Source organism: Lampetra planeri, chromosome 37, assembly GCF_965212315.1.
Source record: "Lampetra planeri chromosome 37, kcLamPlan1.2.h2, whole genome shotgun sequence".
Taxonomy (NCBI): Eukaryota; Metazoa; Chordata; class Hyperoartia; order Petromyzontiformes; family Petromyzontidae; genus Lampetra; species Lampetra planeri.
The window spans coordinates 201,621-219,819 of record NC_136143.1 but is presented as its reverse complement, the minus strand read 5'-3'; the positions used below and the strand labels follow the sequence as shown (position 1 = coordinate 219,819).

The 18,199-nt window shown below is 51.3% G+C and overlaps 1 long non-coding RNA gene across 1 annotated transcript; it reads left to right on the top strand.

Moving 5' to 3' along the window:
• Positions 1 to 512: 512 nt before the first annotated feature.
• On the top strand, positions 513 to 7,772 carry LOC144730846 (uncharacterized). Its single transcript, XR_013587868.1, has 3 exons — positions 513 to 638; positions 1,217 to 1,306; positions 7,339 to 7,772. It is a non-coding gene; the product is annotated as an uncharacterized LOC144730846 (long non-coding RNA).
• The last annotated feature ends 10,427 nt before the right edge of the window (positions 7,773 to 18,199 follow it).

Below are 18,199 nucleotides of genomic sequence, written 5' to 3'. Positions count from 1 at the left end.
AAATATCCCAACTCGGACAATTTTTTCGCAGCCGTCTTTCTTCTATCTGTTACAAACGTTCTGTCTTCTCTGGGATGCATTCTCAATATAACTTAAGTTAAATAAATAAAAACATGGCGTTTCCAAAGCATGACTGGTTCGGCTGCTTTAGTCGTGGTTTACATTCCAACATGACAGGTCGCTTGCGTTCTGAAATAATCGGATAATTCCAGAAATGTTCATGTGCATATGAATACTGTACTGTACATGTGTAGGTGTGTATAAACATCGCCACTCGGAAGACAAAGGGGGCTGGGCGTGGTGCTGGCCACCCACCCCCTCGTGTGCTATACTTGCCTTCATAGGCGATGCTCGCTAACAGCTCTTGCCCGGACAGCTCGTTACAGGCTATACGGGGGATGTTTGTCTCTGCTTGGGTCAGGTTTGACTCCAGTTTGCTCCCAACATGGGCGGGCAGAGCAGGGGGCGAGGGAACAGGTGAGGCTGGAGATCTGGTCCAGGTGAGAGACTCTGAATGAGATACAGGGGCGTGAGGGGAGGGGTTGTGGAGGTGAGCGGTGCGATCCGGGTGAGGTGAGGCTTCCACGAGGAGTCTCTGAGTCGAACGGCCATGAGAGGCATCTCCTTCCTCGCGTGCGGTAAGAGCAGGGCGATGGTGGTGATCGATGGCGGCGGCGGCGGTTGGTGATGGCGGTAATAGCGATGATGGGGGTGATGGGGAGTGTAGCTGCGCTACGAACCCGGCGACCCAAGTTCAATTCCCGCTCACGGCGAACACCAGTGACAATTATCTGAACCGGTCCAAGGTCGACTCTGCCTCAAATGAGTATCTCGTGCGGTGTGTAAACACAAAGGCGGCCGAGCGTGGTGCTGGCTACCCACCCCCTCGTGTGTTGTGCCGGCCCTCATAGGTGCTCGCTAATAGCACTTGCCCCAACAGTCTGTTAAGGCTATAGGGGGGATCTTTGTCTTTAGTGGTGGTGATGATGGTGGTAATAATGGTAATGGTGGTGATGGAAAAGGTAGTGGTGATGTTAATTCTGCTGCTGATGATGTTGCTGATCATATTTTGTTAAAAGTGATGCTCTTGCTCATGATTGTTGCTGGTTATGACTGTTGCTTCTGAATATGACAATGTTGGTGATGGTGTTACTGCTGATTATTTTTTTGCTGCTAATGCTACTGATGACAATGTTGCTCATGACGATGTTATCAGTTTTCGGGGAACAGGTGGCTGACCACCCCGGTTCCAGGTTCAAGCGGATCACCGCAACTCCGCCTTCTCCTCCTCCACCTCTCCAGCCAGGTGCCTTTAAGAGTCGACACTGGGGGGCGTGTCACAGGGGCTCAGAGTCGTGAGTGGCGGGGTGGCACCCAGAGTGAGAGGGGCCCCCTCTGTAACCTGACCCTTACTGTCAAGGAGGCCGGGGGGGTATACTCAAGCATTATAAGCCACGTCGTTGAGCTATCATTTGTGGCTAGCTCGCTTCTGATAAAGAGGTCATAGTTCTCTGAGCTTTATAGGATGAATTAAAAACTCTTTATTTTAAGAGGACGACTCATCCACGCACACCTGTATCTCCACATTTTGTTTACATCCCATCAGTGAGTGCTTGTGTGCAGCGTTTAGCGCCATGCGCTACGAATCCGGCGACCCGATTTCGATTCACAGCCAATACCAGTGACGATTATTGGAGCCGGGCCTGGGCCTCCCCTATGTCGACTCAGCCGCAAATGAGTACCTGGTACGATGTGTAAACATCGCCACTACAAAGACAAAGGCGGCCGGACGTGGTGTTGGCCACCCACCCCCTCGTGTGCCGTGCCGGCCTTCATAGGTGCTCGCTAACAGCACTTGCCCCTATAGTCTGTTAAGGCTACACGGGGATCTTTGTGTGTATAGAGCAGAGGTGTGGACTCGAGTCATGTGACTTGGACTCGAGTCAGACTCGAGTCATGAATTTGATGACTTGCGACTCGACTTGGACTTGCATAACAATGACTTTGTCCCACCTCTGGTATAGAGTGTTGGGAGCAGTTGTATAGTGGTTAGCGGTTAGCACGCTGTGCTACGAATCCTGCAGATACCCGAGTTCGATTCCCGCTTACGGCCACCACCAAAACACCAGTAACGTTTACCTGAACCATTCCTGGGCCTCCCCTCGGTCGACTCAGCCTAAAGTGAGTACCTGGTGCGATATATTAACATCGCCACTCGGGAGACAAAGGTGGCTGGGCCGGGGGTGGTGCTGGTAACCCACCACCTCGTGTGCCGTGCCAGACTTCATAGGTGCTCGCTAACAGTACATGCCCCAAGAATCTATATAGGCGATACGGGGGGTTTTTGTTGTTTTGTATGTGGAGTAAGTATGTTTCTCCATGTTGTGCGTGGACTTCCTCCGGGTTCTTCGGTTTCCTCCTTTTATAGCTAAACCCACACAAACAGTGGAACCGTGTTATATATGCAGGCTCTTACGACCAATATTTTTATTACGTTTATTTTGAGTTAGATCGTGTAGGTATGTAAAATTTCACTATAAACTAAACATTTATCAGGTAAAGCCCAGTGAGCTATGAGCTCTTGTTAAGCAACGTGGTCACACGTGATAATATCTCATAACAGCAGCAGCGGCTGATATCATCAACACATGGGAATTTATAGCAGCAGCCAAAGTATCTGAACAAATGTTTCCTTAATTTGGATGAGGGCAAAACCAGAAGAACTCTGAGAACGATTCACGTGACCAAGATGGGGACGGAGATCACGTTGACTGCAGACACAGGTTTCCCTCGCTTTGTGCGGTAGATGGGTACCAGAAACAGGCGCACAAAGTAAAACTGTACGAGGAGACTGCTGCCTGCCGATTACTGTGTACGATGACAATTATTCGCCGCATAGCCTCTAACAGGTTGTTGGGTAAAATGCTGTTAGTGAGTAGCAGCACCTATAAAGGCCGGCACAATCCCAATTGAATCATTTGCATGGGATTTATCAGCATTGGGGATGTTGTTTTTGCGATTACCTGGTGCATTGTGGGTGGGTTTAGCTGTGGGAAAAGGAAACTCATCCACTCACTCACAAACTCACCTACTCAGTCACGAAAAAATCAACTCAACATTTGTACTGTGTCAATAGCAACACTGTGTGGCCTTTGTAACAGAAAATATGTTTAAATTGGGCTACGTTTTGGGAAATGAGTAACAGGTAATACATACCCTTCAATAATCAACAACATTACAGTACTACGACTGCATAAGAGTAATTATAATAACCTAATTTGCAATCAAAGTTAGTTCATTGATAACAATCATATTGAGTATTTTCTGTTTTAAGTGTGGGGGGGGGCATACAGTCTCTGGGGATCACAATACAAACATCCCCCCTACTGATGTCTTTTTCAGAGGCTGTGAAAAATCTCTTCCCCCCCACCCCCTTTGAGAATCCGATCAGGGTGACCACATGTGTCGTTATGACCCCGCCAGCGTCAAACCCAGAGAAAACGACAAGCGGAATGCGTGGCCACATGATACGCTCTCATTGTCACTGCATTGAGCACTGAAAGGGGTCGATCCCTCCATGTCAGCCATTATCTTTGGTGCTTTTGGTCTCTGTGTGAGTATCTGAGTCTCTGTGGGAGGCTATTTGTCTCTATGTATGTGTAATGTGAGGTTACATCTGGATGATAATGGATGGGCTCTGCCGGCCTCAGCCCACAACCAATGGGGAGTCGAGCCAGGGGCGTGGCCCTGATGTAATGTGAAGGCTACACCTGGAGGATGATGATTGGCTCTGCTGGCTTCAGCCCGCAACCAATGGGGAGTCGAGTTAGGAGCGTGGCCCTGGAGCTGTACAGTGGCTTCTGGAAAGTTCCATGGATGTGGCTGAGGATTGGCTGCGGGGCATCACGTGGGCCAGGGATTAAAAGGGGCGGAGAAGGACAGCACGTGGTCAGTGTGCGGAGGAACGAAGGGGGAAGCTACGCTGGTGCCGTGGTCCGGAGCCTGCCATGTGGCAGGCCGCGGCAGTCTCTCTCTCCCTCTCACGCTGTCTGCCAACAGCGTGAAGGAGCAATAGGAGTAGAGGAACGGATGTAGTGAGAGCTGTGGACGAAACAATAAAGAATTCTGAATTCCCGACGTCTCAACGGGGTTTATTACATATGTATGTATGTTTAACTTCTTTCGCACCGTATGCAGCAAACCTGGCTAATTGGTGGTGCGTGGGAAGGACAAACTAAACGTAAAGGAGGAGTTCCAGACGGCCGCATAAGTACATCTGAAAGCACGCGATGCAGTGACCGTCTTTATTCGATGGTTAGCCAAAAATCGCTGCAAGAATGACCGGAGTTTGCGTGATGGTTTATGCTCCTTTACGAGATCCGCAAGATTTTGTGGCAAGCACTTTGTGTGTAAAGAGTGCAACCTAATGTATTCGTTCGGCAACCGGAAGTCTATGCAGCTCAGCGAGCACTGGACGGACATGATTAAATCTTGCAGTACTCGTCGCAACAAATAATCTTGTACACGCTGCAGATTGGTAATGTTTTTCGCCAGACGTCTTGTAGAGAAGTGAGTTACAATAATCGAGACTTGTTCATACTATTCTATACGCCACCGTGTTGGCTGTGTCACGATTCAATAGTGGTCGAATGTGCCGTAGAGCCCTGATGTGAAAATTGCAGGACCTGACTATATTCTGGTCGAGTATCATGCCGAGGTTCTTTAGATCAGCAGAAAATTGAATCCTGGAGTCTAAAATTGCCACACCTGATGTTTTCCCACAAATGTTTTCACCTGATCCCGAGTGCCAACCAGCAGAACGTCCGATGCTCCTGGATTAAACTGCATTTCGTTTGGTGCAAACCACACGTGCACCCACCTCCGATTACCACGGTTGGCTATGTAAGGTGTGAAAGAAGTTGAACTTACATACATGAATCCCTCGCGCACAATATTCCAGGTTACCAAAGCTCTCTATATCTAACTATGACTTGACTGTGGTGTACCATTTTCTATTATCAAAATATTAATGGCACTGGATGTCATGCAATGAGAAAATTGGAAGGGCCCAACTAGGCATTGCATAGGCGATGACTGTTCCGTCACCCAGCTCGACGAACTGTGATCGACCATGTAGCTATAACTCAATACACCGCAATGTCATACTCGAACCTTGAAATTAGCCGTCCCATGAGCATATCCCATGGTCGATAGTATCGAAGGCAGCTGAGAGATCAAGGCCAACCAACGCTGCGGCACACTGGTCATCTACGATCTTGTCGAGGTCATCAGATATACTGTATTTAGTACAGCTGTCTCAGCGGGTTGAATCTGGCTGTCACAGTGACGTGGGGAAGTAACCGCTTCAGAGAAATGTGTTGTATGGCTCAAGCCAACTTTTTTCAGAAGCGGTGTTACCGATGCTATTTTGAACCAGACTGAGATACAGTCCTTGCTGAATGAAATATTTGCCAGGTAGACAATCAGTGGCGCAAGCACGTCTGATCATGAGTTGAATCGATGTGTGACCATTGTCGAGCAGTGATGTCTTATTTGGCAGCCGTGCAATGAACATCGTCACCTCCTGCCACCGACCTTGGTGCATTGGTTCCAAGTTATTTAAACTCAGATGGCAGACCTGGAAAATGTTGACTTCAAGTTAGAAACTATCATCTTGATCATCAAGAATAGCAGTGATGTCATTTTCTAAGTGAGCTGCAAATGAATCAACCATCGATGCAGAATCTATACACGGCGATCATGGTAAGATCTACGGATGGAAATCATCATTGTCCAGGTCTTTCCAGTCTCTGTATGATATCATTGTGACGGTCGGTCAAATAATATAATCTGTAATGGCGCTTTGCACATCACGAGCTTGTGATGTGAAATATCCACGTCTTCAATAACGTTTGGTCAAAGTTATGGCATCGGCAGATATGATAGATATGATCTGAGTGACATGATACTCCACTGACGTGCTGGGTTAAACTGACTGTCGATAATCTTGGCGCGATCACTGTGGATTTCACCACAATAACCAATCGGTCAGATCACCACAGAAAATTCAGCGAGACCCAAGTGATCCACAACCTAGCAGAACTGAAAGCTCGGAAAAGAATTCCGAGAGTGGTCGATAGATGACAGTGGATCATAAGCCCTCGCATCCTGTTCGTTGTTTTCACAAGCAGCAGCTCGAATGACGTGATTGTTGAGTGGCTCAGGACTTTCACACGTATTCACAGTGAATCAGTGCTATCCCACCACAATGCGGGCTGCTGGTGCCAGGCTTTTCGCAATGGTGCTGATGTGCAATAGCTTATCCGTTAAGTGCAGCCTCATGCTTAATTACGTCTTGTGAGTCATCATATCCAGGTTTCGGTAACGGCCAATATTTCTAGTCGACAATCGTTGATCATATCGTGTATCCGCGTTGTTTTATTGACCATAGAGTGTGCATTGACCAATCCATAGTTGAGCCCTGGTCAAGGGTATTTATCCATGCCCGACAGCAGTATGGCGATGAAGGTGATCTTACGTGATCGTGTGAATCTAGAGGAGTCGAACTGACGAGACCTGCAGCACAAAAGTGTGCGAGGCATTGCAACGAGTGACGAACAAAGTCGGTTCGGGGTTTGTATTTCCACAGCGGATCGTAGCACAGTCAGTGTGGAACTCGAGCAGTTTGAACCAGAAGGTCGGCAGATCAGCACTCCCATTGGATGCTGGGACAAGTCCGCTAGTGAGTCCCACCACAGTATCGGCGACATTTGGGTCAGATACAATTGGTTCGTCGATCCAAGCCAAGGGAAATTACTGGTATGCCCCCCCCCCATTCTCCAGAGAAGAGGATAGGCATTGCTTGACCAGACCGTTCGGTTCGCTCAACCAGAGTTCCGCAAGTTCAGGACCCGGCCGGAAGCAGCTGGACAACAGCAGCAGAAGTCGCAGTGTTGCCATCGCAAGGTTGCTATTGTTGCTATTGTTGTTGCAGTTATTGCTTCTGTTATTTGCTGTTGCCACTGACGCTTCTGTTTCTGCTTTTGTTGCTGTGTGAGTGTCTGGGTTCCTGTGGGAGTCTATTTCGGTCCTATGTTAGTCTGAGGGTCTCTGAGAGTCTGTGTCCTGAGTGAATTGATGGGTGTCTATGCGAATCAATGGGATGTCTCTGTGAGCCATAGACTCACCCATAGGCATGCTGCTGGCTGACAGGTCTTCCCACCAGTGCTGACAAGAAGCTCGCGTTTCAGCCCGCCGATTCCCATACACGACTCAACGTGCAATGACAGAAGGCATCGCCGCCGCTCGTGCTGACAGACAGACGCCTGTGTTTTTCAGATTCGCGAGGCGCGCAGACCTCGGCTGTGGTGCACGTGCAGGCCGTCGTGGACCCTCTGAGCGGTGCCGCGATGCTGGTGGAGCGCGTGGCGCCTGGTGTGGAGCGCGTGACCGGCCCTTGGCGCGAGCACAGACAGTCCACATTATAGACTGTATACTCTGGAAGTCCACAGTGATTATAAACTAACAGGGCGCAATGTAGATTTTTTGTTCTACTGACAATCCACATTATAGACTGTATACACAATCCACATTATATACTGGAAACACAGTCCACATAGACTATACACTGACAGTCCATATTGTAGACCGGTACACAATGACAGTCTGCACTTTAGGTGAATCCAACATGCCAAGTGTACAGTATTACTGATTAAGCCAGCGCACAGAGCTGGTGATGGAGTGCAATCTCATAAAGTTTTAACTGGGCTTCACTTGCGCTCTGAGCTCCTTTTTTATTGTTGTTTTTATTCTGAAAAGAGCCCGGTACAGAGCACGAGCAATACAAACGGAAGGGGACACAATACCCGTGGGTTTAAGCATACAACGCTGCTCTCGGGTTGGGGGGAAAGGGAGAGAAAATGTGTTCACCACCCCACTTGTGTAGTGGTGATACGCGCTGGGGTAGGGATCGTGTGTCAGCGCGTAGTGATTGGCTGTGTGCCGGTGACGCGCTTGAGAGGGAGTGATCGTGTGGCAGCGCGGCGTGATTGGTTGTGTAGTGGTAACACGCGCTGGGGAAAACGGATCGTAGGAACAGCGCGGCGTGATTGGTCAACTAAGGAGCGATGCTCACGTCGAGGTCCGCATACACTCCGTCTCCCGTAAGCGGGGACTATATAAGGGGATGCGCACAGGCGCACGGGGAAGAAGAGTACCAGCGAAGACGGAAGACGGAGGAAGAGGCGGAACCCTGGGACCCGGGGCCGAACGTCCGTGAGAGAGCCGGCTCGTGGGACTCGGAGGTTGTGGCCCACGCCCAAGCCGGGGTGGGCCTGTAGGCTTCACGGACGTTACGAGTCAAGTGCAGTGTGTGTAGCCGGAGGAATAGAAGCTACACGAGTCAAGTGCAGTGTGTGTAGCTGGGGGAATAGATGCTTCACGAGGCAAGTGAAGTGTGTGTAGCCGGAGGAATAGAAGCTACACGAGTCAAGTGCAGTGTGTAGCCGGAGGAATAGAAGCTACACGAGTCAAGTGCAGTGTGTGTAGCCGGAGGAATAGAGACCACTCGTTGTATAGTGACAAGTCAAGATTTAATAAAAAGTGTGTTACCCGTCAAGGAGTTTCCTGCCGTCATTCAATACTTCAACTGGCGTCAGAAGTGAAACAGTCTTCCAAGCATGGATACAAGGAAGACCCGTCGGACTCACGAGATTGACCGCGAGGATAACCTTGACGACTCAGGCCAGCTGGCATCGGGGGGTGAGGAAGAAGAAATGCCGACGCCGCAGGATCCGCCGAGGGCGCCGGACGAGCGATTGGGGACCGAAGCCGTGCTCCGCGAGGCGCACTCCCGTCTGGCGGAGCTGCTGCTCGCCGCTGCGTCCATCCTGGCGGAGATCAGCACGTCGGGAGGAGCGGGGACGTCGGCGGACTTTCAACAGGGTCGCCCCGCGGATTCCCGCCAAAATGACTGGGGGATTCCCGCCCTTTCTACTGCGCGGCCATCTTTTGGCGGGAACGGCGAGCACCACGTGGCGGCGGTTCTCCAAGCGCGCCCGCTTACGTCATCAACGCGCGCTGCGGACCGCCATCAGACACCCGCCATTGGGGCCGCCATCTCGCACACCGACGGAGCGGCGGAGAGGAACCACGAGGCAGAGGACGCCTTCATCTTTCAACAGCGCCTTCCAACATTGTCAGCCTTCAAGGCGGATGGCGGGGACTGGGCCCAATTCCAGCGCAGATTTCTGGCACATCAGGAGATGTCCGCCTGGTCCGACGCTACGGGCACTGCCTGCCATGTTGGATGACGACGCGCTCGCGGCCTTCACGTCAGCACGGAGGTCGGACCGCTCCACGCTTAAGGCCGCGTTGGGTCTCATGGCCAAGGTCTACGGACCTCCCTCGGCGTGTCGCCATCATTTCTACGCAAGGCGGAAGGCGGACACGGAGACCGTGCTCGCCTACCGGACGGCGTTGCTGGCTCTCGCCGACGCCGCGTTCCCTCGTATGGACGAGGAGGGCCAGGACGCGATGGTCTTGGAGCAACTGCTCAAGTTGGCGCAGGACCTGGGGGTCCCCATCAACACGGCCAACGAGATCGATATTTCTTCCTTGCGGGTCGCAACAAGTATACAGGCGCACGAGGTCCTTCAACGTAAACAGGGGGTCGTCTGCAATGCTGCCGTGGCCTCAGCTCCGGGCCCGGTGGTCACCGAACCCCAGGTTGTCAGCCCACGAGAGGAGGCGTTCACCACGGGACGACCGGGGGACTGGAGGTCGGGGGGTCGTTCGCCTCTGCGATCGGCCCGCAAGCTGGAGCGACCGAGATCTCCGACGACCCTCATCACGTGTTATAACTGCGGCCTCCGGGGCCACGTGGCGTCCGGTTGCCGCGCTCCACGTCAGCGCGCCATGGGACCTCGGCTGGACAACGACCAAGGCCCCAAGTCGTCCCTACTAACCCCGGCAAGTCGCGGCACCTCACATGCTCGGCCTACGTGCACGACACACATGGGCCGTCGCGTTGCGGCGGAGGAGAGCCGGTTAGGGTTCGGGAATTCGGTTCGGCGAGGGGGGTTCGGCCAGGACCGGGGGGACATTAAATGGTCGGAGTTGGGGCACAGAATAGTGGCTGCCTCGGCGGGATCATCCGTCGTTACGGGATTCATTGATGGGGTCGAGTTCAGGGTGTTAGTGGACACGGGGGCGTCGGCGACTATTATATCGGACCTCATTTACAACATTCTCCCCGTCCAATGTCGACCGCTGCTCCCAGTGGACGTGCCATTTTACGCCGCTAATGGGGGATCGTTGGGCATTATCGGTCAGATTAGGGCGTCCATTTGCATTGGAGATATAAAATTGTCGGGACCCGTTTTCGTTTCCTCTTCCTTGGCGGTTCCTTGTCTATTGGGCACAGATTTTTTGGCTAAAATGCCCATTAAAATTATCATCGATCAGCGTTGCATTGAACTACCATCGGGTCGCCGTATTTCATTTTTGACGAACCCTACTGAAATTCGGACGGCGTGCGCTACGATACAAGCGTTAGCAACACAGACCGTGCACGTGCCCCCGGGTTCACAGATGTTAATTCCCCTCCGGTTGTGGAAACCGTGGGTGGGGGAGACCTCGGAACAAGGCATGCTGTTGGGTCCTTCAAATAGGGCTGTCGGGGGTCTTGATTTGTCGGTGGCTCACACTTTGGTTCGGGCTGACAAGGACCCGTTTGTGATGGTTTTAAACGCTGGGTCGCGGCCGACCGTTATTCAGCAGGGCACCGTGCTAGCTCACGCGGCACGGATCCCTGCGGAAGAGCGGCTGGTTGCGCAGGTTGATCCGAGCCCCACGCGGAACATTACAGCGAGGGAGGACCTTGTATGGGTCGATTCGCTGTGCGCGGACTCGAACGATTTGTCAACGGTACAGTTGGGTGCGCTGCGGGCGTTGCTGATAGAGTTTTCTGATGTGTTTAGTAAGCATAAGTATGATATTGGGTGCACGAACCTGTTACGCCACCATATTGAAACGGGCGATGCGGCACCGGTCAGGCAAAATCCCTTCCGACTGAGTCCTACTGAGAAGGAACACGTTCAGTCGGCCGTCAACGATATGCTGGAAGCCGACATTATTTCGCCTTCTTCCAGTCCTTGGGGAGCACCTATTGTGCTGGTTAAAAAGCAGGACGGGTCCTTGCGATTTTGTGTAGATTTCCGTTGCCTGAATAAAATCTCTGTGGCTGACGCGTATCCGCTCCCCAGAATGGACGAGTCCCTCGATGCATTGTCTGGTGCGCGATATTTTTCGACTCTTGATTTATTATCGGGATTCTGGCAGTTGCCACTCGACGATGAGTCTAAACCTAAGACAGCGTTTCGGACTCCAGGGGGCCTGTTCCAGTTTAACCGGTTACCCATGGGACTTCATTCCGCTCCCGCGACGTTTCAGCGCCTTATGGAGTTGGTTTTGTCGGGCTTGCAATGGGATACGTGCTTGATTTACCTTGACGATGTCATTGTTTTCAGTAAGACGTTTGAGGAACACCTCCAGCGATTGAGAGGGGTGTTCTTGAGAATGCGATCGGCTAATTTAAAGTTTAAACCGGCAAAATGCCACCTTCTTCGTAAGTCCGTTAAATACTTGGGCCACATTGTCGACTCTTCGGGGATCTCTACCGATCCCGCGAAGACGGACTGTGTCAGTTCATGGCCGACGCCCACGTCAGTTTCTGACGTGCGCAGTTTGATCGGGTTTGCTTCTTATTACCGCCGATTCGTTGAGCATTTCGCCACCATTGCAAAACCCTTGCACGCTCTAACGGCAAAAGGAATCAAGTTCCGATGGGGACCGGAGGAGGAGGCTGCGTTCTGCTCCCTCCGGGACGCCTTGGTGGGTGCCCCACCCTTGCGTTATCCTGACTTTGCGAGTCCCTTCTTGCTAGACACGGATGCTAGCAACACGGGCATTGGGGGGGTGCTCTCGCAAGTCGTTGGAGGGGTCGAAAGGGTGGTCGCCTATGGTAGCAGGGTATTGTCACCGGCGGAGCAGCGCTACTGCGTCACCCGTCGCGAGCTGCTTGCTATTGTTTTTTTTGTACAACAGTTTAGACCGTATCTATATGGCAGTCACTTTACGGTCCGGACGGACCACGCGGCGCTTCAGTATTCATTGAGGGTCGCCCAACCCTCGGGCCAATTGTCACGGTGGTTGGAAGTCCTCCAGGACTATCAGATCACGACTACATGCCGTAAGGGGTTGCGCCACACAAACGCCGATGCCCTGTCGCGATTGTCGCCTTGTCACAAATGTGCGTGCTTATCGGGATCGGCGCGCTGTAAACCGACAGTTGGGGAAGGTATGGGGGCGTTGGCTGCGACCGCGGGTGCACCAATCGGGGATGTTCCCGCTACCCCTGAGGGAGAGGACTCGCTACTCTCACTGTCGCTGATTGAGTGGGGCCGTCTCCAAATGGAAGATAGCTCCCTGCTAGCATTGCGCCGCAGGGTGGGGGGTCCCGAGGAGGGCCGGGAGCGAACTGGCTCCTGGGTACTTAAGCAAGGCCTATTAATGAGATGGGATAGTTTGTCCCGGCGGCACGCACTTGTGGTGCCTTCCGCTGTGAGGGGGAAAGTTGTCCTGGCCGCACATGAACGCCTCTTGCATTTGGGAGTAAACAAAACGCTTGCCCTGCTTCAGCGTGACTATTATTGGCCGGGGATGGGGAGTGACGTGGTAAATATTCGAAAGGGATGTGTTGATTGTGCCAGACGGAAACCACCGCCCGTGGCATCTAATCCACCGCTGCAATCTATTCAGGTCTCGCGCACTAACGAGCTCGTTGCGCTCGATATTTTGGGGCCTTTTCCAGTCACGCCTAGGGGTAATAGGTACCTGTTGGTGGGTGTCGAATATTTTACCCGGTGGCCTATGGCGTGGCCACTCGCCAACCAGTCGGCGGCGGCTGTGATGGACGCCTTTGTCCAGGGCTACGTCCTGGACAAGGGGGCTCCCGAACGCTTGCTGACCGACCAAGGGAAATTTTTTTCAAGTAAATTGCTGCAAGAGGTGTGCGACCTATTGGGTACTAAGAAGGTGTGTACCTCCCCGTACCACCCACAGACGGATGGGATGGTGGAGAGACTCCACAGGACTTTGAGTTCTATGCTGTGCCAGCAGGTGTGTGAGGCACATGTTGATTGGGACCTGCAGGTCCCGGGGGTCCTCGCCGCGTATAGAATGGCCCCCCATTCAGCAACGGGATTTTCCCCATTCTATCTGATGTACGGTCGGGAAGCCGACCCGCCCATGGAAACGCAGCTGGGCCTGCCCGCACCACGAACAAATTCGAAATTGGCTGAACATATTAAATTTAATATCCATAAGCTGACAGAGGCAAGGGAGGCCGCACGGCTTAATTCGCGGGCTCGCCAAATTGCAAACGAGCGGTTGCGTGCACGGAAGGTGTCCGTGCACGACTGGAAACCTGGTGATAGGGCCTGGCTGCATTGCCCTCAGGCACCTTTGGCTACGTCGCCTAAATTGTTGAAGCCATGGCGGGGACCCGTGGAGGTCGTGCGGGTTGCACGCCCCCAGTGCGTTCAAATAAAATGGGGAAAGCGTCGTTGGTACGTCCACCCCTCCCGACTGAAACCGTTCTCGCCTCCATATGGCCTCCCTTTGTGTCGTGAGGGCCGAGCATGTGACGTGACCGACGACCCAAGGGGGGAAATGTCTCTGCCTGATCCTCACGTGTCTCCGCCTGATCCGCTCCCAGGTGTCTCGGAACTGACAGCTGCCGACCACCGGCGGCCGGATCTTCACGGCGCGACCGGTCCTTCCAGGCCCGATCCGCGCCGTCCGGAGCAGCCGGAGCCACCGGACGGTCGTCAGCGTCCCGTTCCATACGACGGACCGGCCAGGCGGACTCGCGCTAGGTCGCGCTACTTGTTATGATCTACCGATTTAGGAGTCGAGGCGGCCGGAGCGCCTCGTCACTGCATGTGGTCGCAGAGACACTGGACGCGTTCATTTTCTGGAATTCGCTTTTATTGTGTTGTTCGTCGGGCTGTACATAGCTTCTTATCTAGGTGTTGTTGTTGACTTTTATTGCGTTGGTTGTCGATTTGTACATAAGTTGTTGTTGTTGTTGTGTTGTTGTTGTTGCGTTACGGGGCACACTGGGGGGTGGGGTTTTCTTGTGTTGACATTGTGGTGTGTTGTTGTTTAGCAGCCGGGCCGGCTGCGAGCTATGTGGGAGGGGGTGATGTAGTGGTGATACGCGCTGGGGTAGGGATCGTGTGTCAGCGCGTAGTGATTGGCTGTGTGTGTTGGTGACGCGCGCTGAAGGTGGGGGATCAGGGGTCAGCGCGGGGTCATGGGTTGTGTGGTGGTAATTGGCTGTGTGCCGGTGACGCGCTTGAGAGGGAGTGATCGTGTGGCAGCGCGGCGTGATTGGTTGTGTAGTGGTAACACGCGCTGGGGAAAACGGATCGTAGGAACAGCGCGGCGTGATTGGTCAACTAAGGAGCGATGCTCACGTCGAGGTCCGCATACACTCCGTCTCCCGTGAGCGGGGACTATATAAGGGGATGCGCACAGGCGCACGGGGAAGAAGAGTACCAGCGAAGACGGAAGACGGAGGAAGAGGCGGAACCCTGGGACCCGGGGCGAGTCAAGTGCAGTGTGTTTATTCCCTGAGGAATAGAGACCACTCGTTGTATAGTGACAAGTCAAGATTTAATAAAAAGTGTGTTACCCGTCAAGGAGTTTCCTGCCGTCATTCAATACTTCACTTGCGTAAGAACTGCGAGCAGGAGCATGGACTTTTCATAATGGAAATGGAAGGGAAAATGAGCAAAAATAAGGGGGAGAAAAGAGTGGGGGAGGGGGAAGTGTACAAAAACAAGGTCTACCAAATAAAGCAATCGACACGCGCCAAGTGAATTTATCGTCGATATGAATCCCGCTGTGTGATTAGGGGCCGTCCATAAATGACGTCACGCACCTTGGGGGGGGGGGGGGTTAGACATTCTTGACGATGTGTGATGAAGGGGGGGGGTTGAGAAATGTGACGTCACATAAAATGCGCAACTTTAAATAAATAGACAGCACGTTCTACTTAATTAAGTAGACTTTTTAATAAATGTTTTCTACAACATCAGAGTGCAGCGCCACATTAAATACGCACTACAAGGACAATAGTTTAAAGCGATTTGAAGCATGTTTTATTTGGGGGGGGGGGGCAGAGCTTTGTGACTTCATATTTGAGGGGGGGGTCTGACTTTTTGTGACGCCGTGTGACGAAGGGGGGGGGGGGTCAAAAATCGTCCAAAATCGCGTGACGTCATTTATGGACGGCCCCTTACCTCATGTCTATCTGTGGGGTAATACCTCGAACGCTCGTCCCCTCCCCCCGACCTCCCACCATGCGCACCTTCATGCCGGATTCAGGAAGACTGAGGACCATCTGGCCACAAACTCTCGTTTTGCAAGTGCGTTTTAGCTTTAATGATCCGTTCTTGTGAGGGTGAAGAGGGTGTGATGCCACTGCTTCTATGAGGGAAGTTGAGCTTTCAAATTTGCGAGGGTGGTCTTCATAGCAGTACTATTGAAGGTTTGCAGTAATTCATGCTGGTGTTTTGATGCACCGTTTAGTTTCAGACCCCACAGGGTTGTTCCAAATGAGGGTCTAAATCTAGTTACATATTAACACTTTTTTTTATCAGAATATGATTTCCATATATCCGTTCGTTCCTTTTGTCAATCTCCTTGTTGAGTCGGGCGGTCCGGACCTCCCTTTCCCTGGCGACAGACTCTCGCTCTTCCTGGGGACTTTTCAGGCGTTCCCAGGCCAGCCGAGCGACATTGTCCCGCCAGTGTAACCTGGGCCGGCCCCGAGGTCTTCGCCCAGTGGGACGTGCCCGGTAGAGTCTCAGGGTGAATCTATTGGGGGGGCATCCTTACTAGGTGCCTGAACCACCTCAACTGGTTCCTCTCGATCAGGAGGAGTAGCGTCTCTGAGGCTCTCCCGGATTACTGAGCTCATTACTCGATCACGGAGAGTGAATGAGGTTTCTCTGCAACCCTGCAGATAAACCTCATTCCAGCCCCTTATACCCGCGATCTCATCCTTTCGGTAATGACCCAAAGCCCAAGACCATAGGTGACGGTGGGAATGTAGAGGGCGGATGCTTTATGTCTTTGTAACAAACCTGGGAGAGTCAGGCCACCTTCCCTCACAGGCAGGGTAAGGGAGTGATAGTTTATCTTTGCAAGTTTATGGTTTCAGATGAAGGAGGAAATGTGACCGTAGATTTTTAAAGAAGGGTCTTGGCATCAGGGAAGGAATTATTCTTAAGTGTTATAAGAGTTTTGGGAGAACCATCATTTTCACCAGATGGGATGTTGTGGAGAGAAAGGGGGACAATTGTCCATGCCGCAAGTGAGGTGAACTATCTATTCGAGCAAGGCGGGGGGGGGGGATTCTTCCAGGAAAGCGATGTTAGAGAAGAAGAGATTGTCACACCCAGGTATTTGATATGGATTGGGCACCACTTAAAAAGCAACACACCATCTGGGAGTTTTGGGGAGGAAGGGGACAGGGGCATCAGTTCTGATTTAGTTACATTCAGCTTGTATCCCGATGTCCTTCCGTACTCTCCCACCAGAGCCAGAATAGTGGGGATTGAAGCCTCCGAATCTGTGAAGGTAATGAGGACATCATCAGCGTATAATTACATTTTATTCTCCACTGCTCCACAACTTACTCCTGAGATATGCTGGCTGCTCTGGATACACCCAGCGAAGGGCTCCATTGCCAGGGTAAAAAGTAGTGGGGGAAGAGGGCAACCCTGCCTTATGCCTTTACTTAGCGGAAACTTTGAGGATACTAAGCCGTTCTTGACTACTGTCGCCGAGGGGTTAGCATATAGGAGTCTACATTTGTCAGTGAAAGAATAAGGGATGCCAAATTGTTCCATAACCCAGAATAGGAAGGGCCACTCCACCCTGTAAAACGCTTTTTCACCATCTAGAGTAACTACATGTGGCTATTTTTACAGCATTGACCAGGATCTTCATATGACCAGCAGAGTCTCTCTTCCTGACAAAACCCATCTGTGCTTTGCCAATGATAATCAGAAGGGCCCTCTCCAGTCTATTTGCGAGAATCTTGGCAAGGAGTTTGTAGTTTGCGTTCAAAAGTGATATGGGCCTGTAGTTACCTAATACCTCTGCTGGAGAGCCCGGTTTATGCAAGACCAAAATCCAGGATTCATTCGTGGAGTGTGGGAGAGCACCGGAAATACTGGTCTCCAGCCAAAATGCTTCCGAAGTAAATGTAGTCCAACTTTAATAATTCTGGGTCACAAAGAATGAAAATTATGCTTAAAATTGTTGATTGGCTCTAGTTTTCAAGATATGCTACTGGGTCAGTATATACGACCCTTGATTTGAGAATGGCGGAGGATAAGTGAGTTATAAAGGGAAGGGATCTCAATTTAAATCAGAAATGGCTAAAACACATATTTGACTGGATCTATGAATAAATATATAACTGGGTTTGGACAGTATTTGATTTTGAGCAAAACAATGAATAATGCAATCTGAACCTGGTATTGCATCATATATGATATTAATTGCATCATGTTATTCCTATAAGTCATGGATGATGCAATCATAACTCGGCTTATATCTCTCTGCTGAACAAATTGCCCTATATCAGCTCTAGAAATCATACAGTGTCGTGCTCTCTTATTTGTCAGTGTTTGATTTTGCAAAGGGACACATTTTTGTTTAGCCAAAGTGAGCAGAGATGCCTCGTATCTTCTTGGTTCTTTCGGTAAAGTCACGTAGAAGGGAAGTAATAAAATAATAAAAATAAAACATAATAAAATAATTCTCACGACGTTTCGGCCACAATGCAAGCAGCCGTCCTCAGATGAAGAATGAAACACCACCAAGCTTGGAGCGTATATTTAAGCTGGGTTGGAGGGGGGGAGGTGGGAAGAAGAGCGCCTTGACAAAATAATTTGCATATCAAGAGGAATTTAGCATATGGAAAATGCGTAGGAGGTGGGCGGGGGGGTTTTAAATTAATATTATGCCCGTGCATTATGTAGCTGCAGTTACTAAACAACCACGTAAAAAACTAAAGTATAAACTACATAAACAACTAAAGTATAAACTACATAGCATC